Here is a 23,234-nt window from a genome sequence, read left to right as displayed (position 1 = left end):
ACATTAGCTGTCTATGGGAGTTATCACTGCCATGATCATAGTTTGGCAGTAAATACCGCCAGCCTGTTGACGGTATTATCGCCACTTTAACAGTCACTGCCAATGTCATAATGAGGGCCTATATCTTTGTGTTGCTTGATGTGTTATAAAGGCAAGTAGTTTTGCTCTGCAAATATCTTATTAAAAGGTTGGATTTTTAACATCTTAATTCAGGAGCACTGCAGTGAAGAAAATTCATGCAGCTATACCTACAAAGCAAGTTAAAACATATTGTTGCTATTTTCAGCCTGACACCCAGTGTGCAAGGCCATCTCGTTATTTTAGATAAATAGCCCTTGGGTCCTATTCACAGTACCTGGGATATAGAAATCATCCAGAACAAAGTAATTACTTATCAATGAGGGTGACTGGCTCCTATAATTGAGAGTGGATAGCAGAGGCACATTTTCTTTTTGTGTGCGGATATTGAAAGGGAGAGTATCAAGCTCAAACCCCTATAAAACATTCTCTCTCCTTCCCCCAGCCCTTCATGTGTTAAGGGCAGGGTGTGTTACAGTACTGTGGCAGACAGCCACAGGAAGATCTGAAGTCCCTATAAAAACATTCAATCAAGGGATATTCCCAAGGTGGTTATATAATTACTCTAACAATAGTGAATAGCTGTGGACTGTCTTTTTCTCAAACATGTCTGAACCAAATGAATTAGCATTTGAGGAGGAGGTTGTTGCAAACATTTTAATGGCCCTGTCACTTCTGGGCGATTTTAATGTAGCACAGACAATGGCGCAGGTCAGCAATTGGTAATCGCTTACCCAACTACAAAAAGACCAGATAAAAACAGCACTGCATGGTGCTATGATGACAGACTACTTGAGGGCAAAAGTGGCACTCCCGCGGTTTGATTATGATTAACAAAGCATGCATCTTCCTAGATGACATTACCTTCTGGAGGGAATGGTCATATACCCCTTGGAAGTGCACCGGGGATTGGTTGCTGCTAAACATTAATACAGCCAAAAGGATATCAGACTACATGTTCATACAAATTCAAACGAGTGAGGGTAATTTAAAATCCACAGTCTTCATAACAAGATACAAAAAAGACTTGATGAGATTAACAAACAGATGACTCAACACAGGGATTTCCTCACTCAATCTAAGATCAATTAATTGCAAAAAGATATCAAGAAGTTTAGTCACGGGAACACTTACCCTTACATAACAGATGGGAACTGCACAAAGGAGACAAACAGCCCAGTACCACCACAGAATAAAACATCCTTCAATAAGAGACGGCCTACCCCACAAGACTGGTCATTCAATTTTGGCAGTAATAGTAGCTACAGCAGTGATGATGAGGGCCAGTTCCACCCACTCAACACTTATGGGCCCACACAATGCAGCGTTCCCCATGGGATTTTAGCCCCGCCCTTACCCAAAAAGGGCTTCTGTTTCAATACGGTAGGCTTCCTTTTTTTGGGAAGAGGACAGTCAAGATGCAGAGGAAGACAAAAGCAAAAGGGAGGACCAACAGTGTAGTGGTCACAACCAACAGTGATAGTTACAAGGAGCATGACTAGAGACAACAACCAAGCAGGACCGGATCGAGCAGCACCTTGGTTGCAAATTTGAGTATAGTATCCTTTACCAAATGGAGCTTGAGGTCCTACATTAATGATTAGGCTTTGTTCTCACTCCCCAGAATTAACAAATTCCAGTTAAGATGAGAATTGGCTGAATTTTTTCAGAAAGATAAGACTTAAGGTCTTTTTCGCTAACCGTCCTACCACTGATACCGATTCCAAAACACAGGTCTTAAGAATACATCCATTTTCCAATCTCCCACTTAAACTACCCCGCAGTAGTTGAAACTTTTTAGCAAGGGGTCACAAGGGAAATTGAAGCTATCAATATCACTAATCCCAATGTGTGTGACACTATGTCCATACAAGAGAGAAGAGCCCTTACAAATCTAGAAGGCAGTCATAATATTGTGATACAACCGGCTGATAAGGGGAGCAACAGTTATCCTACCCCTAGAGATGTATGACAGAGAATGCAGGCAGCTTTTCTCAGATGAAAGCAGCTATTGGATTCTTGAGGAAAATCCCACCCCACCTCACAAGCATTATAAGATCTATGGTTGAAGAAGCTTTGGGCATGGGGTGGATAGCTGCAGATGAGGCAGTGTTTCTGGTACTGAAATAACCAAGGGTTGTACAATTCTATATTTTGCCCAATCTCCATAAGAACAAATTCCCTCCACCAGGCAGACCTATTGATTCATGTATTAACTCCATTGTTGAACCACTTTCACAATTTTGCAACTAGTTCTTGTGCCCAATGGTCAAGAACATGTCATCCTTCTTCAAAGATACAAAAGATGTCCTTTGCCTCTTAAATAACCTTAGCTTCAACTCCAAGACTGATCTCTTGATAACAATGGACATTGAGGCATTACACACAAGTATACCACAGGAAGAAACCCTTCAGGCCATACAGACCTTGCATAAAAGCACCTTTACTCCTATCCAATTTGTGCTACCCTGTGCCAGGATAGCCCTCACTGAAAGCTTTTTCGAGTATGACATCACCTTTTACCATCATGTGAAGAGCACATCAATGCGGAGCCCCTTTGCCTGGCATGCCTTTATGTCCACCAATTTGAATCTGACATTTACACCAACGCAAAATCATACTCTATATGATACATTTACAATGTTTTGATTGTTGGCGAGGTGATCTTGAATCAGCAATGACATTTTCTGCATGGGTCAACACTAGAGACCCTTTTCTAAAATGTACCCATATCATAAGGATACCGTTACATTTTTGTATCTAATTATTAGGATCGTAGACATTAAGGTGGTCACAATGTTTCATGAAAAACCCACTGATAAAAACAGTCCACTTCTATTTGACAGCCACCACCTGAGATTGTTGAGGGAGAACGTAGCATTCGGCCAGCTTATGTACATTAGGCCCAACTGTTCTGACATCAATACTTTTAACATACAAGCTGACAAATTCACAGACAGATTGAGAGCACGCAGATATCCTACCGAGATAATTACATGAGCGAATAAACGCGTTCGGAATAATAACAGGGAAGCACTCCTTGACTTACATCCCAGAGAGCAGAGTGAAAGATTTACACGTGCTGCCAGATTTACACCCATTTACAATACGATTAAGAAGATAATTTCCAAACCTTGGAATGTATTGAAGGAAACGTGGAACGACTGCCCACCACCACTTTTTTTCTTCAAATGAAGTACGAGCCTGAGAGATGAACTTGTACACATACGTACTGTACACAGTATGATCACAACAAAACCTACTGGTACTTTGTGGGGGCTTCCACTGGGGATGGGCCATGTGGGACATGCTCAGCTTGCCTCTCATCCCTTGGTCATCAAACACCACACAAACTGCAACGCAGAAAATGGGGTTTATCTGATCTAATGTCCTTGTCATCAAAGGTATGTAGGGATGACAACTTGAAAGATTCACCTGAGGAATAGCGAACATCAGAGCCCCATCTATTGTAGGAAAAATGCCACTCGAATGACTAAGCACTACCTAGATCAACAGCACAACGGCAAAGACATGACCTTGATAGCACTTGAGCCAGTTACCCCCACCTTTCCTTTCACCAACATGTCATGAATACTCCTGGAAAGGGTACTGCGGTGGGTATACCATCTAAAAACATATATAGATGGTCTGAGTGACGAGATACCAATACTACAATTGAAACAATGAATTTTTGAAACAATGAATTTATATATTTTTTTGAATTATTGCAACAGTTGCCCTCCCTCCCCCCAGGATTCCTCTGTAATATCAGGCTAGTACACCCCTTGTCATACCTCCAATGCTTGGAGGACACAGAATAGTTGGGCAGCATGAAGGACACCTTTTAGTCTGACCAGCGTGTGGCATTCCACTTTTTGATAATACCCATCTACAATTCAAGATCACAATACCAGTGTTATAATAATCAAATAATGGAGGGGCTTGCAACCTGGGATTTATAGATCTGGATATGATGGTATGTATCAACTACAATATGTATGCTAGGCAGACCAATTGGCTACATCACACAGCTGGTATTCAACATACATTTTTATGCCAGTAATGCCCAGTTCTCGTGCACTGCCAGAAATGTCTGGCTTTAGACGTCCATGTGTGAAAAGCCTGGGTTGTTATTAGCAATGCCCAGAACTGGCTGAGAGTCTACAATTCCCACTAGGTTTGCATGTCGCCGAACGAGCGCTGCATCATCCAGCGTGTGGTCGCTTACTGCGTGTACAGAGACAAATACTCGATCTGCGGCAACACACAGCAGCATCGGAAGATTAGGGACGCAGAACTAGGTGCTGCCACACGGAGAGACCTTTGACAAAGTAAGACATTCCCCTTTATTGAACCACCCGTTTGGAGGCAGCATGAAAACCCTGTTGCTAAATTGTATTTTTTTCTTCTCTCCAAAAGTGTGTGACTACAAGGCTCCCCTCATCTCACTCCTCCACGGGGTGAGAATATCCCACAGTTAGGGTAAGAGACGGATTGAGTGACCTTGTATGTGTGCTATTTTCACAAAGTCACCCCCTCACTAGAGATCAACGCATGGTTTGAGGATTAGACTACATGCAAGTCTTTGCGATTGTTTACTGTGTTGTCTCAAGACTTGCACAGCATGACTTTATAAGGCTGGCAGTCGCCGGTTGGCCTTGTGTTTCAACACACATGTCCTAGTTACTATGCACTAATTTACTATTTTCTGTTTACTGGTCTGTCAATTGTAGTAATGTCAGTATGTTTAATTGTGTGTGTACATATATATATAAATATATATATATATATATATATATATTTATTTATAATTGTTTATTCTGTTTCTTTAGGACACCTATATTGAAAGAGAGCAAAACCATTTTGGTGTAACCAGCAATTAGGAACTGGTATTGTATGTATGTCTGTGTACTGAGTGGCTGTATCAGCATATAGACAGGGATTTATATAGTGATAAGCAGGGGACCGGTCCTGAGGAAAACCCCAGACCCTGGATAGAGACTTTTCAGGGTTTAAACATGTCGACCAATGTGGACATGAGTCGCATAAAAAATCCTCATGTGTTTTAACCATCCCTTCACCACCCCTCAATAAAAGCATTGTTTCTTTTTGGACAGGTGTAGGGGAATTTATATTTGTATCTGGATCCCCCACTTCCCTGAACATTCTCTCAGCCTTTGAAGAGGGCCTGCCCGCCATTAGAGAATTCTCTGTCGAGTGCAGCATGGCCAGTGAGGAAGCATGACACCCATGGGGTGTAAAGGGCCATCCCGTTCCTTTAGATAAATATACCCTCTCCTATTCACAGTACCTGGGATATAGAAATCATCCTGAACAGAGTGATGACTCAACAATGAGAATGACTGGCTCCCATAATTGAGAGTGGACAGCAGGGACGTGTTTGCTGTTTTGTGTGCGGATATTTTCCGGGTATCTCAAAGCAGTCAAACAGGAATGTGGGTCATGACCCTGGTTTCTGTTCCCTAGGGTACAACATAATGCAACTCTTAGGAAGAACGCATAAAGTTACTTTTATGTCTCATAATAGAATAACAATGTTTTATTAAAATATAATTAACTTAGATTTAATGAATTGCCTGTCACCAGGCAGGTCGCTCCCCCCATCTGCCACGCAGCCCCCTGTGGGATGAACTTCCGTTGCCGCTTTTGCTGCCTGACTACTCGACCCCTTTTTTCTGTACCCCAGCGCTTGGCTTCTGTGCCACTTCGTTTTTTCATTCTGTGCCCCTGTGTTTTGCTTTCTGTACCCCTGTGCTCTGTTGTCCCTCTCCCGCCATCTTTTCCCGCTGTTTTTTCCCCGGGTTTTCCCCCGGGTTTTTCCCCGGGTTTTTCCCTTGCTGCTGAGCCCCTGCTGCCCCGCCCCCTTAACTCCCATTGGCTGCCCCGCTCCCACCTCCCAGCTGCTCCTCCCTCCCTCTGCCCTCATATGGAGGCCGCAAAGCGGTGGTAGAGAGCGACCTTTGACCCTGTCACCAGGCAGGTCGCGCCCCCCCATCTGCCACGCAGCCCCCTGTGGGTTGAACCTCCGTTGCCGCTTTTGCCGCCTGACTACTCGCTCCCTTTTTTCTGTACCACTGCGCTTGGCTTCTGTGCCACTTTGTTTTTTCATTCTGTGCCCCTGTGTTTTGCTTTCTGTACCCCTGTGCTCTGTTGTCCCTCTCCCGCCATCTTTTCCCGCCGTTTTTTCCCCGGGTTTTCCCCCGGGATTTTCCCCGGGTTTTTCCCTTGCTGCTGAGCCCCTGCTGCCCCGCCCCCTTCACTCCCATTGGCCGCCCTGCTCCCACCTCCCAGCTGCTCCTCCCTCCCTCTGCCCTCGTATGGAGGCCGCGAAGCAGTGGTAGAGAGCGACCTTTGACCCTGTCACCAGGCAGGTCGCTCCCCCCATCTGCCACGCAGCCCCCTGTGGGTTGAACCTCTGTTGCCGCTTTTGCCGCCTGACTACTCGCCCCCTTTTTTCTGTACCCCTGCGCTTGGCTTCTGTGCCACTTCGTTTTTTCTTTCTGTGCCCTTGTGTTTTGCTTTCTGTACCCCTGTGCTCTGTTGTCCCTCTCCCTCCATCTTTTCCCGCCGTTTTTTCCCCGGGTTTTCCCCTGGGTTTTTCCCCGGGTTTTTTCCCTTGCTACTGAGCCCCTGCTGCCCCGCCCCCTTCACTCCCATTGGCCGCCCCGCTCCCACCTCCCAGCTGCTCCTCCCTCCCTCTGCCCTCATATGGAGGCCGCGAAGCGGGCGCGCAGCGGACGAGCGCAGCGGGTGTGCCGCTGGCGTGCCGAAGGCGCACCTAAGGCAAGCCCATCTGCGCCCGTCCGCGCCTGGACCGCACCCAGCACCAGAACCCCTGGAACCCGCACCCCACGCAACGCCAGACTGCACTACGACGCAAGCACCCTCCACGCACTCAACACCAGACGAGACCACCCCTGCTACCGGGCCACCATGAAACGCACCCTGGGGCCTTTCACCTGCCGGAACTGCAGATTCACCAGCATCCAACCCTCCACACCACCAGCCAGAGAACCCAACCACCTCCGCTGCATCCTCCTCAACACCCGCTCCGCTCGCAAGCACGCCATCGAACTTTGGGACCTCCTAGACTCCACCGCCCCGACGTCGCCTTCCTGACGGAGACCTGGCTGAACGCCACCTCAGCATCCGACATCGCCACAGCCATCCCACAGGGCTACAAGATCTCCCGCAGAGACCGCACCAACGGAGTGGGAGGAGGAATCGCCATCATCCACAAAGACTCCATCAAAATCTCAACGAACACCGATGACACCCTCACCACCGCCGAGCACATGCACTTCCAGATCCACACCGACCCCAACACCACCCTCAGAGGAACTCTCATCTACAGACCTCCCGGACCACGCCCACAGTTCAGTGACACCATCGCCGACCTCATCAGTACCCACGCCCTCGCTTCCATGGACTACATCCTCCTCAGGGACCTGAACTTCCACCTCGAGAACAACAACGACGCCAACTCCACCGCCCTGATAGACAACCTCGCCAACCTCGGACTCAAACAGCTCGTAACGACACCCACTCACGCCGCTGGACACACGCTCAACCCCATCTTCTCCGCAAGCCCCCACGTCTCCTTCAACCACATCACCGAACCACACTGGACCGACCACAGATGCGTCCACTTCACCTTCAGAAAACCCACCACACACCACCGCACCCAACAGCTACCACGCCGCTGCTGGGGCAAGGTCACAGAGGACCAACTGACTACCGCCCTCGCCCTGAGACCACCCACCGACCCCACCGACCCAGACACCGCCGCGACCACCCTCACACAGTGGATCAACGACTGCACCAACACCCTCGCCCCTCTCAAGATCTTTACAACCAACCACACCAACAAGAAAGCCGCCTGGTTCACTGAGGACCTCCGGATCTCCAAGCACACTTGTCGGAAGCTGGAGAAGAAATGGCTCCACGACCGAACACCAGACAACCACACAGCCCTCAAGAGCGCCACCTGCAGACATCACCAACTCATCAGGACCGCCAAGAAAACCGCCTTCAAGGACCGCCTAGACAACAACGCACACAACACCAAAGAGCTCTTCAGCATCGTGAAAGAACTCTCCAACCCCAGCTCCATAACCAACGACATCCCGCCATCTCAAGACCTGTGCGACTCCCTGGCCACCTTCTTCCACCGCAAGATCACCGACATCCACGACAGCTTCAACCCCGACCCCCCCCCATCCACCACCGAGTCCACCACCCCTGCGACTACCACTCGCACCAGTCGCCTGACCGTCTGGTCCAGCGTCAGCGACGAAGACACCATCAAAACCATGAACTCCATCCACTCCGGATCCCCATCGGACCCCTGCCCTCACCACGTCTTCAACAATACCAGCGCAGCCATCGTGCCCCACCTCCAGAAAACAATCAACTGTTCCTTCGAGACAGCAACCTTCCCAGAAAGCTGGAAGCACGCCGAGATCAACGCCCTTCTGAAGAAGCCCAAGGCGGACCCCAAGGACCTCAAGAACTTCCGGCCCATCTCCCTGCTCCCTTTCCCGGCAAAAGTGACCGAGAAGCTTGTCAACAAACAGCTGACCCGCTACCTCGAAGTCAACAACATCCTGGACCCTTCCCAATCCGGATTTCGCAGCAACCACAGCACCGAGACCGCCCTCTTCGCCGCCACTGACGACATCCGGACCCTGATGGACAAAGGAGAAACAGCCGCCCTCATCCTCCTGGACCTATCAGCAGCCTTTGACACGGTCTGCCACCGCACCCTAACAGCACGCCTCCATGACGCCGGTATCCAAGAGAAGGCCCTGGCCTGGACCACATCCTTCCTCTCCGGCAGAACCCAGAGTGTCCGCCTCCCACCCTTCCGCTCCAAAACCACTGAGATCATCTGCGGCATCCCACAGGGATCCTCCCTCAGCCCGACACTGTTCAATATCTACATGGCCCCCCTCGCCCACGTCGCACGACAACACAACCTTAACATCATCTCCTACGCCGACGACACCCAGCTGATCATATCCCTCACCGAAGATCCCCACACCGCCAAAGCCAACCTCCACCGAGGAATGAAGGCCGTAGCCGACTGGATGAAGGACAGCAGACTGAAGCTGAACTCAGACAAGACGGAGGTCCTCATTCTCGGACCCACCCCATCAGCCTGGGACGACTCTTGGTGGCCCATGTCACTAGGCACAGCCCCGGAACCCACGGACCAATCAAGCAACCTGGAGGTCATCCTCGACTCCACTCTCTCCATGACCAGGCAAGTCAACTCTGTCTCTGCATCCTGCTTCCACACCCTCCGTATGCTCCGCAGGATCTTCAAATGGATCCCCCTCGACACAAGAAAAACCGTTACCCAGGCCCTCATCACAAACAGACTCGACTACGGGAACGTCCTCTACTCAGGAATTACAAACAAGCTCCTGAGACGACTCCAACGCATCCAGAACGCCTCGGCCCGACTCATCCTCGATGTCCCCCGCCGCAGCCACATCACACTCCACCTGAGAGGCCTGCACTGGCTCCCCGTCAACAAAAGGATCACCTTCAAGCTCCTGATCCACGCACACAAAGCACTGCACAACACGGACCCACCTACCTCAACAACCGACTCAGCTTCCACACCCCCACCCGAAGCCTCCGCTCAGCCAACCTCGACCTCGCCACAGACCCCCGCATCCGAAAAACCACCGCCGGCGGCAGATCCTTCTCCTACCTCGCTGCCAAGACCTGGAAACCTCTCCCCACCATCCTACGACAGACCCAGGACCTGCTGGCCTTCAGAAGACTCCTCAAGACCTGGCTCTTCGACCAGTAGCACCCCCCCTCCCCAGCGCCTTGAGACCCTCGCGGGTATGTAGCGCGCTTTACAAATGCAGTGATTGATTGATTGATTGATTGAATACATCACGTTATAACTATTACCACATATTAATATTTTATCTTTACTTTAGTTGTGCTTTTATAATTTAAACTTCAGAAAAATAATTCATATTTAATTTGTTATATTTCAATTATTTAAATATTTCATTCAAACTTAAATTAATAGTGCTATGTCTATTGTTCTACATTTAAAATTAATATATAACATTAATTTACATTAATATTCAACATCAAATATTTTTACTATTTTTTTTACAAATTTACTATATGTTTTTAACTTTTCTCTACACTTCACCGAAGGGAGGTCTTCACCACCACGACAGAGATCTCTTTATCGTAAATTATACAGCAAAGAGTAAACTTTCACATGTAAATTACTCTGACGTGTAAGTTACCATTATGAATATTTTCAGCTGTGGACTGTGACTGAAAGCAGCTGAAGTCTCCAGGGGAAATTGTGAAATTCCAGAGATAAAATTAGATGTATTTGCACACTCGACCCAGATTTACTGATTCTCCCAGTAAAACCTTTCGGTTAAGGGTGTTCCTAGGGTCCCACTTGAAATCACTCCCCTATCAATATTTTGGTGGGGGGCAGGAGTTAACGGACCTCACAACAGAGACCTTGTAATGTGGCACTTATCTGTGGGTTGGGATGCTGGTTGAATACAACTGTAGATGTGGTGGAGTTGCTATCAAGTTGAGGTTAGGTTGCTGTAGAAGATGATCATCCATGCGCTGCATTTTTTAGAGACGCAGATGTAATTGAAAAAACCCGAATGGTGTCTCGAATAGCCATCTCACATTGGTGGACATCTAAATTTGTTCTGTGACATAAAAGTGAATGCAAGGCATGACTTGAAGGGCAGCTGTCGTTTATTGATTCAGGAGCACAATGTCTGCATGGGGCTATCACCTTGTCTCCCTTTGCCCACCCTAGAGTTGAGTTTTTGGATAATAATCTTGAATGTGCAGTGCTTAATTTGAGCCAGGGTTACGGGGGGAGGCACTGGCAGTTATATTTTGTTAGCGACACCTATTTTTCCTCAACAGACTGATCCATATCAAGAGAAAGAAAAACATGAAAGTGTGAAAGAAGGAGGAAGAGAATGACGGAGCAATAATGACAGAGAGAGAAAGCAGAGATGGAAAAGAACATCCAAGAATAAGATGAAGATGCTGGGACTGTCTGGTGGTGGATGAAAGAGGCATGAGGTGAATCACAACTACGCAGCCTTCATATTCGGCACTTTCGATATTCGTAGCCCCGAACGTTCTGAGCAAACTTTAGGCCCTGACACTTAGGTGGTCATTACGACCCTGGCGGTCAGAGACCGCCAGGGGTAATGTGGCGTCCGTACCGCCAACAGGCTGGCGGTACGGAGACCAGTATTCTACCGCCGCGGTCGCACCGCCGGGGCCGGCGGTTTCCCATCGTTTTAGCCCCGGCGGTGATAATCCGCCAGGGCAGCGCTGCAAGCAGCGCTGCCCTGGGGATTATGACACCCCTACCGCCAGCCTGTTTCTGGCGGTTTGCACTGCCAGGAAGAGGCTGGCGGTAAGGGGTGTCCTGGGGCCCCTTCGGGGCCCCTGCACTGCCCATGCCAGTGGCATGGGCAGTGCAGGGGCCCCCTAACAGGGCCCCGGACAGCTTTTCACTGTCTGCATAGCAGACAGTGAAAAGCGCGACGGGTGCTACTGCACCCGTCGCACGGCCGCAACACCGCCAGCTCCATTAGGAGCCGGCTCCTATGTTGCGGCCTCATTCTCGCTGGGCCGGCCCAGCGGGAATGTCATAATGGGGGCCGCGTGAGTGCGGCCGCACTGGCGGCCGGCGGTGGCCGCCCGCCAAGGTCGTAATGACCCCCTCATTCTTTTACAAATTAAGCGAGGCCAATATATTTGGACAGGGACACATCTTTTCAAGATGGCACTTCCCTCAAGGGTTCTAGGGTTAAAGACCTTTCGATCTTTTGTGCCCACATGTTTAATGCACAAGCACCTCGTGCGTGAAGATTACTGGTGTATATATTAGCTCAATATTAACGTGATTAAATTATAGTTTTTACTTATATCTACATGTAATTGCAAGTTGCTGCAGAGTTTCAACAGAGGCCAAAGAGATTTGCACATTGTTTGTGTTTGTCTTTTGATAAGATCGTCAGCACTCTGACTCGTGCACATTCTTAAGTCCTGGAACACACTTAGATTGAAACAATGTACAACTTGTTTTATCAAAACATTTCAATAAAAATGATTCCTGCAAAACAAATAGCTCAGTTTGCATTCGGTACAAGAGGGTTTGATAGAAATGTATCATATGTAAGGCGCAATTTATTTATGACAGATAGTTAATAAGGTAAAACTGGTCTCTGAAATCTCAGAATAATTATGTTTTTATACTGATCTAATGTCATGAAAACCCCTCAAAGATTCCACCACTTTTAAAGTGACACACATACACACACGCGCACGCATCATCTTTCGGCATGCGCCTACCCTTTTTGTTTTGTCTTTACTTAACCATCACGTGGGCAGGCATTCTAACAACACCCACCCATACATGCATATAGACCTCGGCTGATGCACACTTATACACACCCACCTTCAAACCCATCCTCTGCTGGACCTGCCTTTTGCTTGTTTAACTCATAACTGCATTCATAAATCTCCATTCCAGAGTCCTGGTACACACATACACTCTAACATTTTGCTGGATTGGGGATGTGTATACAAGTCCTCAGCTGATACAGTCATTTGAAAACCTTTCTTTAATCTGCTTCGATTTCTTAATATCTCGACTCATTTGTCTCAACACTTTAGCAGGGGAGATGAAACGCGCTCCTGGGGAGATGCCAGAATCTGAAATGTGAAAACTTACAAGTGGCAAAATAGGCACTACTCTTGCACCTTGAACACCCCAGGAGCAGGATTAGAGTAGGACCTGGAATGGTTGGTGGATCCACCTTTATTTTGTATTAAGCTTACAGGAGACATTACAAAGCGAGATCCAAAGCAGGCAACAGTTGTGGTTTGTGTGTCCTTGTGTGTCTGTTTCTGTGTGTGTGCACCTACCTGAACTCTTTAAGTAAATAAAGGCGCGGACCTTCTCTCTGGAATGCTTTAATTGAACATGTTCTACTATGTTAATAATTGATAGCAGGAATAAACGTTTTTATATTGCATGTGTCAATTTTGTAATAGCTTGTTGCAGGAGAATCGCCATGAGCTACTGAGCTCTACCCAGGACACTTTTGTGTCACTGGTCTGCACTGAAGAAGGTAGAAAGTGGCTGGAAGTGAACACTTAATAGGGCAATATCTAGCAATCATAATAAACACCGGCGACTAGATTTTAGGCACAAGAATATTAAGTGGCTCACAGAAATGTTTATTCAAATATAAAATCCGGGAATAGAACTCAAACTACCAAGTTCCATCTTTAACCATCCCATCCATCCGCCTCACCCAACCTCTCGCATACAACACGTGTGACCTGCATCAGGCCACAGGACAGCAGTACCAGCACATAAGAGGTCCTCCATGACATGGGCATGGTGTCCCGTGGAGTACCCCCATTGACATATGCAGTACTAACCTGAGAGGCAAGAGGACAACCTGATATGGATAAAACAAATGTAGAGGATGGGTAGCATTGGCAGAAGGTGAGGAAGATCCTACAACAAGACGCAACAAAGGTGAGGGAAGAACGAGGAACATATTTAAGGGGGAAGAAGATGAACATCAGGCATACAATGGAATTAGAGAAAAGAAGGTCAACTAAGACAAGATGATAAAAAAGAACAGTATGAGAGATGACAATGAACTGTTAATGTGGCCTGCGAGTAAGTGTACTCTGAGAGAGAGGGGACTTAAAGAAGAATTAAATAACAATAAGGGAAAGAAGGGAGATAGGAATAATCCAAATTACAAATATAGAGGGGGTATGGTTTCCAGAAAGGAAATAGAATCTGAAGACAGATGAGGCCAGAGACGAATGAAAAGGGTATTGGAAGAAGGGTGCAAGGCAACGAGAGTGACAAAAAGGAGGAAGTAAGCAAATATAGCACAAAGGGGTAAAGAAAGAAATAGAGGAAGAAAAAGAAAGTGAGGATGAACGGAGGGAAGTGGGGAGGAAATTGAAAAAAAAGAAAGGAGAGCAGGAGGGATGCAAGAAAGAAAGGAAAAATAAGGAAGAACAGAAATGTGGAAGGAGTTGGAAGAAAAAAGGGAGGAAGAAAGGACAAAGTGAAGATCTAAGCAAAAGTGAGGGGAAAAGAAGGAAGGAGACGCAACGAAAACCAACAAATAAGATACTTATGCTGGTACTCGGTTGAGCAAACAGAAAAGGTGATGGGGTAATGCTTCCAATAAGTCTAACCACTAGCAATCGCTTGAGGTAGCATTCCAACCCATCGGTTTATAGCGCACCATAGAACCGCAGTTTAGACCCAGCTATATACAATCAGTCTTTACACGACCTCACTAGGAATAGCCCACCCCAAACTGCCATGCCACGTCCTCCCTAATCCAGAACACAAGCAACAAAAGACTAGTTGTGCTCTGTTTGGGGATTGTGAGTCAAGTGTAGCTTGTTTCCATTGACATAAAGGGTATTATATCAACCACACAAAAGATAAGGGAGGAATACGTGCAACAGGTCTAACCAATGGCACTTGGTCAGGTTGCATTCTAGCCCATTGTCTTTTTGCTCACCATGCCACCACGGTTTTGGCCCAGCCATATGTAAATCAACCTTGACCAGGGGGATAGCTTTGTCAGTAAGATTGGGGGAGGAAAATGAGCTTCGGATTTTTCAACAATCATGCTAGCATTTTATGTGGTTACATTACACAACAAGCAACACACATGAGAGGGGCTAATGGGGCAGTGGAAACTGAGACAAATCCCAGCTGGTCGAAGTATTAAGTGAGAGAAAACATAATATTTTGTAAAATTACCAACATTTTAGAAAGACTTTCAAACCATAGAGGGAGGCAGTCTATGTGCATTTTTATCTGTGTGTATGTAAACATTCCTGGTGAAATCCGACAGACACCTCACCATACCTGAATGAAAACACTTGCACCTGACTATGTATCAAAAAATACATTTATTGGGGGTGTAACACCCCAAACATCCCCTTCCCCCTGAAGCTAACCCAACCGGCCAGGCCAGCTTCTCCCTTATCCGAAACACAAGCAACCCAAGACCGGTTTCACCCTTATTACGGCTCATCAGTCGAGTGTAGCTTGGTTTCAGTGGCACATTGAGCACTGGATCCACATCTGGGCATACCCTTGCCAATTAGGGTGATCCACCAAACACACAAAAGATGATAGGATGAATGCTTGCAATAAATCTAGCCACTGGCAGTCGCTTGTGGTAGCATTCCAACCCATCATTTTTTTGCCCTCCATGCCACTCGTTTGAGAGTGTACCATGAGTCCAGCGTCCTCTATACCTTACAGTGCCATCATGACTGTCACTACTGGCATTTAAAAGCCCTGGCATGTCCATGGCAATAGCTGTGTCTGCCAAAGTTCTGCTGCCTGGATGAGGACCTAACCTGGTAAGGGTGAAAGTGCACCAACCCGAATGGCCTGTTAGAAAAATATCCCTTGCCAATTTGCGACCTGCAGGCCAGCTCCTATCATACAGGCCACTCACTGGCTGTCTTCTCTCAGTTACCAGACACTCGCTTGTCCCTCAGCTGTGCCCTGTGCAGCAGCAGCGCCTATGCACCAGAGGAAGGACAAAATGATGGGGAAAAGCCTGCACTGCCTTGACGGTACAGTTAAACCCTCCTTCTGACTTCCATTCCAGCCCTACCTCTACATTTTCATCCCTTCATGCGTTATTTCCTGCCACTCCCTGTTGCCTTTATATTTTAGGTCTCACTAAAAGTCTCTTTATTCTTCATATAGATGCAGAATAAGGTGCTTCAGCCTGCAGTACCTCTGCACTCTCATGCAAATACAAGTGCATATGCATGCAAGCAGCTGTTTCTGCCATCCATCGCATCCTCATGAGCGAATTTACAAGGCACTCTTTGCTGAGGGAGCAGCCCCTTTGCGGCTGGGCCTTGGAATGTCATCAACCTGCTGTTGCTTCTTTTTACACTATGGAGCCCTCCTCGAGTGGGAGCAGGTTCTCGGGGTGATTCTGCTGCTGCTCCTGCCTCGTTAGTGGCTGCTGTGAGACTGTAACAGGGCAATCACAGTGGTGCCGAAGCCCATCATTTTTATGTAAAAACAAACAAAAAACTACATAGTCTATCATATGGCAATTCACATTTGAAGGCGAATCGTTGATGAGGATGAACTCCTCACCAACCAATAGGAGTGCAAGAACTACTCGTTTAGATAATTAGAACACAACTTCTGGTCACTCCGATCGTGTACCGGAGGTTTTCAACACCCCTCTCTCATGAGAGATCCTCACAGCTCCTTTACTGGTGATCACATAAAGTCAGGCAACAGCTGCCCGGTCGAACCAGCCCTAAAAAACGAGCAAACACCCGATACCTCGGGGCAAGGCAGGCCTCGTACACCTAATGCTTGTTTACATTCCTGGTTGTAGGTTCATTGGGTTACAGGAGTCCAGCTGCACCTGGGAACTTTGAGGTCCAGGCTATGACAGAACTCTGCAACATGATCCCGCATTCTCCGCGTGGTCGCCCTCAGTCTGATTGCTGTGGCACATTACTGAAGGGAGCGGCAGGCTATCCTTAGCAGCACTTTGTTCATACTAGGAGCACATGGATACCCTTAGGACTGGGGTTACCTTAAGGCCTACCTAATCACGAATGCTCTAAGTTACCTGCACATGTCTGTGCCTGACATCGGGTCAGTACATGCCTGTGGAAAAAGGTGCCTGACAGTGAAAAGCAGATAATTCCATAGATGTAGCTATTAAAATGCATATTTTATATTCATGCATTAATGCAATATAAAATCTAACTCACAATCGTGGAGCTGGTGTAAGAAACATCACACGAATATAGTTATACTATGTCATTGATCAACATAATGCACTTTCTTTAATAAAGATTGAAATGTCTGAGCCCTGCATATTTTTCCTTCAACCTGTGTGTGACTGAAGTCATGGTGAATGTACCAGTGTGCAGTGTCGGTAATTTTATTCAGGGTAATTGAATATAAATTAGTTTGAAAATAGTAACAACACCTTGTTTTAAAGTATAGCAGCATTTTTTTAAATTCAAGCACAGCTTAGCTACCTGTGTTTAGTGTGGAAGTACATGAATTTAAAGCAAACCACTCAAAGCAATAGCACCCATAACCATTTCAAAGTAGAAGGCAAAGACAAAAATAAAGAAAGAAAACCAAAATGATTGGAGTGAAAGTAAAATAATGGGCCAAAAATTGTTGCTAATGACAGATATCGCAGTCCTGGCTGTAGTCCTTCCACGAAAAGAACTCCTATGACCCCCTTAATTTCTCCCAACACTATTTCCCTCCTGCTGGGATGTGCAGCAGTGTGCAGTGCACAGGACATGAAACTAAACACTCTGGAAAGAGTCCAACAAGCAAATCCTGTGAATGAGCACAAAGTGTTGGACTAAAAAATATTCACTAGAATAGCACTTCTCTACAACTGAACTATATTACTACACTTCCCTTTTTTTCCAGTGAAAAACCTAAAAATTGGTCGCATAATTTGTTTGCTCTTTCCAAGCAGTGGGCGAAATATAGCAGTGATTTTCGTTACTCCCATGTGTTGCCACTTTCTCGAATTACAGTGATCATAGCAGACTCTTGATGGCTTTTTAGAGTAGAGCCTGCAAGTGCATGCGCTGGTGCGTGCGTCTGCTTGCGATACTCTGTTGAGTTCAGTAAAGGGCTTGGAGCCCGCCTGTCACGCACCATTTGTTGGTTTGCCTGGCAGTCTTCTTTACAGCATCCTAATTCGTCAAGGAATGCCTGGCATCACTTCCGTTTCTATATGTGGAGCAGGGATCAAGCACTAATTATTTCAACTTAATTAGGGCCCGTCTGCTGCTCCCAACCTGATCATGGAACTATTTGCTCCTTTTAACTTCTAGGGCCCTGCAAACGGAAGGCTTGTTACTGGCAAAAATGTACCCTGCAGGACAAACACAGTGGCAAAGTTTTATTTTTTAAAGCTAACTTTCTTTTATTTTGCCAAGTCGTCTTTTCTCAGTTTCCACTCATGTTTTCTTTTGTTTTTGCTCGTAGGCGCTGTTGTCAAAAGATGACAATGAACTCGTTCTATATACACTAAATTGCAAATGCTTGTTCTTGCTTGCTCCCTGAGGGGCCACTGTACCGGGAAGTGGGACACGCTTTTCGGTTGATTTGGGCGTCCGGACATGCCTGGTTCTCCCGAATACCTCGTAATGGCAAGGAGTTTATTCTTGTTTGTGTAAAGAGGCTTGCGCCCTCCGGATTATTAATGGGGAACATTGAGGCCTGAGGCAAGCTTCACGCAGGCAAGCCCAGGTATTACATTTTAGAGTAGGGAGTACCTTGTCACAATTTTCTGCTGATTATGTACGGTAACAATTTTTAGCGAGATGGCACCTTCCTTGGAAGCTGTCAGGAGTACAGAAAAAGATTTCATGACTTATTGAGGATCTGTTCTCGTTTTTGATGAAGACGAAAGATGTTTTGTTCCGAAATGGCATTAGTCACTTCTTGCCAGCCGATGCATACCAGGTTTCTCGACAGAGAAACCCCTCTTCAAAATATACAGAGTAGATGACTGAGGTATCCTCATCAATTTCCTGGCTTCCTGCAAACTACATCAGTCCCAGAGGATGAGGATGCTCTTTATTCTGAAAGTGGAGGGTCTGTTTCCAAAATCACCTCGTTATCAATCCACCTTTATGGTTTGATGTAAATGTCCCCAGATTTAAACACCCCTGCAGAAAATGAGGCCTGGTTTAGTCCGGAAAATGTTCTTCGCGTGTTAGAACAAGTTAATCCCAAAGTTCATACAGAATCGTAAACGTCTTCTGCTGCAGAGCCTTATCTCACCAAACTTTATACAATGTGGGTATCCCACCTTACGTTCCGAGAAATATTACACTTAGATATTTGAACTCTGTGACTTTCAGACCAAACCTTTTGTGTATTTGTGGTTCTGCCATTGCAAACCGGGTTTTGCTCATTCTGATCAAATTCGAGTTTCTTTTTCTAGCAGTACTAACCATCTGTTGCTTCTGCAACCGATTTTATGATTTCATACCCAAAACAGAATCGTCAGCTTTTACAAGTAAGGGAATATCAACTGCCTTTTGGTGTACCTGCTCATTCTCGCGACCAAGTCAAATAATGTTAAAAAGTCCAGAAAAGCTGCATAGATGTCTCTGCCTTTCATTTAGAAATGCCTGAGCAGTGCAGTGCAGAACATGCAAAACAATGAATACTCATTTCAACCTTCAACTATATTCAGATTGTAGTGAGAACTATACAAAGTATCCCTAGTATTAGAATGTAGTTGATATAATGTCATAGTAGGCAGAATTACCTACACTACTCAAATCTCTCAGTGCCACATTTAAGTATGGATGCATGGATGGATGGTATTCATATAGTGTAAACCAGTGATAAAATGCTGTACAGCAAATGGGCAATGATTGTGTACATAGTAAGAAGGATAAACGTGAGAGATTTCAGTTTTTGAGCTGGAGACCAGAGGAAATTTTGAGTCATTAACGTATTTGATGCTCCTTCCCACAAAGGCAATAAGCTAAGCTTCGTAAAATGAATTTGGTGAATGCATATTGGGAATAATTTTTGTTACTAGTCTCTCTATAAAGTAGGGCAAAAAAATTGAAAGCGTATATGGGACAGTTTTTCAAAACTATCACCGAGTCTCATTCACTGCAGCAAGGCTCTCCCCCTGGTGTTCACTCCTGGAACCAACCAGGTTCTGAGACTGGGACTTGGACATCCTGGGACTCAGCCCACCCCCATTCCCTCACCTCTGAGACAGGACATGGGATCCCAAACCCATCCCACTATACTGGGACCTACCTGGGACACACGCCTCTCCCACAAAACCTGGTTGGGAAACACCTAGACCACTCCCTTTAGGAACACCCCCAAATGCCTCACCAGACCCTCTGGCACTCACCCAGCGGTCTGCCTCCTTTGCAAGCTCCCTGGGGTTAGAGAGCTCACACACTGACAAGTGTTGGCATAGCCCTGAAAAACAACAACGAAGCAGGTGCTCTCTGACATTCAAATTAAACAGCCCTTCAAAACTGTCTACTGTGCTACCCTTCACCCATCATTCTAGTCCCATGCAGCAATCCTCCCAAGACTGGTGGGACAGTTTCTTACAGCCCCTGAATCTCTTTCTGTATTCCTCAGGGGTTATCTCAGGGATACTTCTCAATCAGTGAAGTCTTCTTAGTGCAATACCCCTTCCTGTTACTCCCTCCCAGAGCCAATAGGGCATCCCTTTCCTCGTCAAGAATATAGCTCCCTAGGCCAGTCCCCAATCCTTCTCACGGATCCTGTGCTCTACCAAAGCCACCTCATATTCCTTCAACCACTGACGTATGTCACCCCACCTCTTGGAACCTAGGTACCAGATCTGTGGGTATGTGAGGATCATCTTTGCTACTGCACTTTACATTGCTGCCACCGCTGGACTCCACCTGCAGTGCAGGTGAGTCCAGACCCTTCAGACTGCGCTCAACAGCAAGTCTCTCTCTGGCAATGGGCCTCTCTGCCTCCTCCGACTGTCCTGCACTGAGGTCTTTTCTACCTCTGCCCTTCTCTCCTCTACAGCCTGTCGCGCTAGCTGCAACTTCAGGTCCCTCTAATCCCGCCTATCTCTAAGCTCATCAGGCGACAAGGAATGAGTGGCAACACTGCTCCTTACACTAGACCCAGCAGTGGACTCCCTATCACTGGGGCCTTTCCTGTCAATTGGCGTCCCTGCCCGGTCATTCTCACCCTCCTGGTCAGTCTCTTTACCACTTACTAGGGATGAGGTCTGGGAGCCCTCCCATTGGGAACCCTCGCTGCACTCATGATCCTCTGAGTACCACCTAAGAACACTCTTCTATTGGGCATATGTCACAAACCGTTCAAAGAAATTTACAGATCTCCTGAGGTCCCCGCTCTCTGGGAGTCCCCTCTCTCTATAGAACCCCTTTAATTCCTCCTGCATTTAAAACGGCAGGTCCTCTAGGTTAAATGTTAGCCCCATTTTGATAAGGTACAGTAAACACAAGTGTGACAACCCAAATACCCAACCGTAAGAACTGAAAAAAGGAAAAACGACCATGAGCGAAAGTCAGGAGAAACAAAATGTGATGGTCTAAAATACAGTTTATGGTGCAACAATGAGTCACAATCGTATTGTGCAAGCACAAGTCCTATCCTCACCGTTGACAACCAATGTTAGAAATTGGGTTTTTGGTTGGGCAGGGTATGCACCTAAGCCAGGCAGAACCCACCCACTCTAGTCAGGGTGAGGGAGATACACACCCATGATAACCTCTGCTCACCCCCTTGGTAGCTTGCGCGAGCAGTCAGGCCTATCCCACAGGCAATGTGTAAAGCGTTTGCACAACACACACAACCCATGTGATGCACTATCCCCACCACAAAGGAAACACAACACCAAGTTATATAAAAATAAACGGTTTTGTACACATCATTAGTCCAAACACAACGTCAGTAATACCCTGCTGCCCAAGCAGTTGTCAGAACATTACATTGAACTGTTACTCTACAAAAATCAGCACACATAACACACAAGTTACTAATTGTTCTGCAACATAAGCAGTAGTCAGGAAAACATTACTACAATAATGCACATATTTTGGTAAAAACATATGTCACCAGAAAGGGAAAACGTCACAGTAAACATGTTGCTAAAAATGCACTTGCCCCAGTGACCATACCCTCATAGACGCCCAGAACAGGAACATCAGAACATTAGAGAGCACCTGGCAAGTCATGCAAAACACATCAGCATGGATGCCCAGAAAAGGAACTTTAGAAAGTATAAGGTGCATCACAAGAACATATCATCATACTGTCTCATAACAGGAGCATTATCAAACAAATGACCCTGGTGTGGTTGTCAAGACAACCTCAGGAATGCACCTCCAGTAAAACTAAGGGAAGGGGGGCCCCAGCACTCCTCTGCGTAAAAACGGGGGCCACCTGATGGCTGGTGCAGGGGATCGGCAGCACACACCCCCTCTGTTCCTTTATAGGGGCCCCTGATGTGGCCACTGCCCAATCCGGGGCATCAATTGTCTCTAGGGACCTCCAGGGCCACGACCAACCCTCGGGAGGCAGGTGGACCCAAAAGAAGACACTATGCCAAGATTAGAGCTTCACTCTCCTCTGGCAGCAACCAGAAGAGGTGACTTACCCTCACCTCCCCTGCGTCCTGCTCTACGGGCGGCGCTGGGATCTAGAGGAACCTACGATGAGGTCTCCCTCCTTCCCGGGGCTGCTGCCGTCCACTCGCCTGCACCTGATCTGGTGCACGAGTGTGTGATCAGCCTCCCGGCCGAAGTGGTAAATCCTGACAACAGTCTGGGCTGGTTGGTGCCCCAGGGGCGCTCTCCGTAGTACGCATTGGCCTGGGGGCACCGCTAGGAGTGAGCTCGCTCCAGGCTTTGTTTCTTCATGCCCCGGGAGCACCTGAACAGTGTGCTTCCGACACGCTTTGGAACCATGAATGCCCGGGTCGCGGCGGTGATCTCCTCCTTTGGCCACACAATAAAGCGATCTCAAGGTGCTATAGGAATTAAAGATAAGGCGCTCCCAGAAATGCAATCCTATGAGAAGGCAGCACTCACAGCAGTGAGAAACCAAATAGGCTGTTTGTCACTACCAGGACAAGCCATGCAACCAGGCACATGTCCTGCCTTCTACACACATAGCACCCTGCCCCTAGGGCTAGTTAAGGCTTACCTTAGGTGTGACTTACATGTAGTAAAAGGGGAGTTCTGGGTTCTGTCAAGTAAATTTAGATGCCAGGTCCCTGTGGCAGTAAACCGTGCATGCAGGAAGACAGGTGAAAGCTACATCAGTGGGTGGCACAAGCAGCGCTGCAGGCCCACTAGTAGCATTTAATTTACAGGCCCTGGGTGTAGGAATACCACTGTACAAGGGACTTACAGGTAAATTAAATGTGCCAATTAGGTGTACGCCAGTCATACCAACTTTAGAAGGGAGAGCACATGGACTTTAGCACTGATCAGCAGTGATAAAGTGCTCAGAGTCC

Source organism: Pleurodeles waltl, chromosome 6 (assembly GCF_031143425.1).
Source record: "Pleurodeles waltl isolate 20211129_DDA chromosome 6, aPleWal1.hap1.20221129, whole genome shotgun sequence".
NCBI lineage: Eukaryota > Metazoa > Chordata > Amphibia > Caudata > Salamandridae > Pleurodeles > Pleurodeles waltl.
This window is presented reverse-complemented; position numbering follows the sequence as displayed.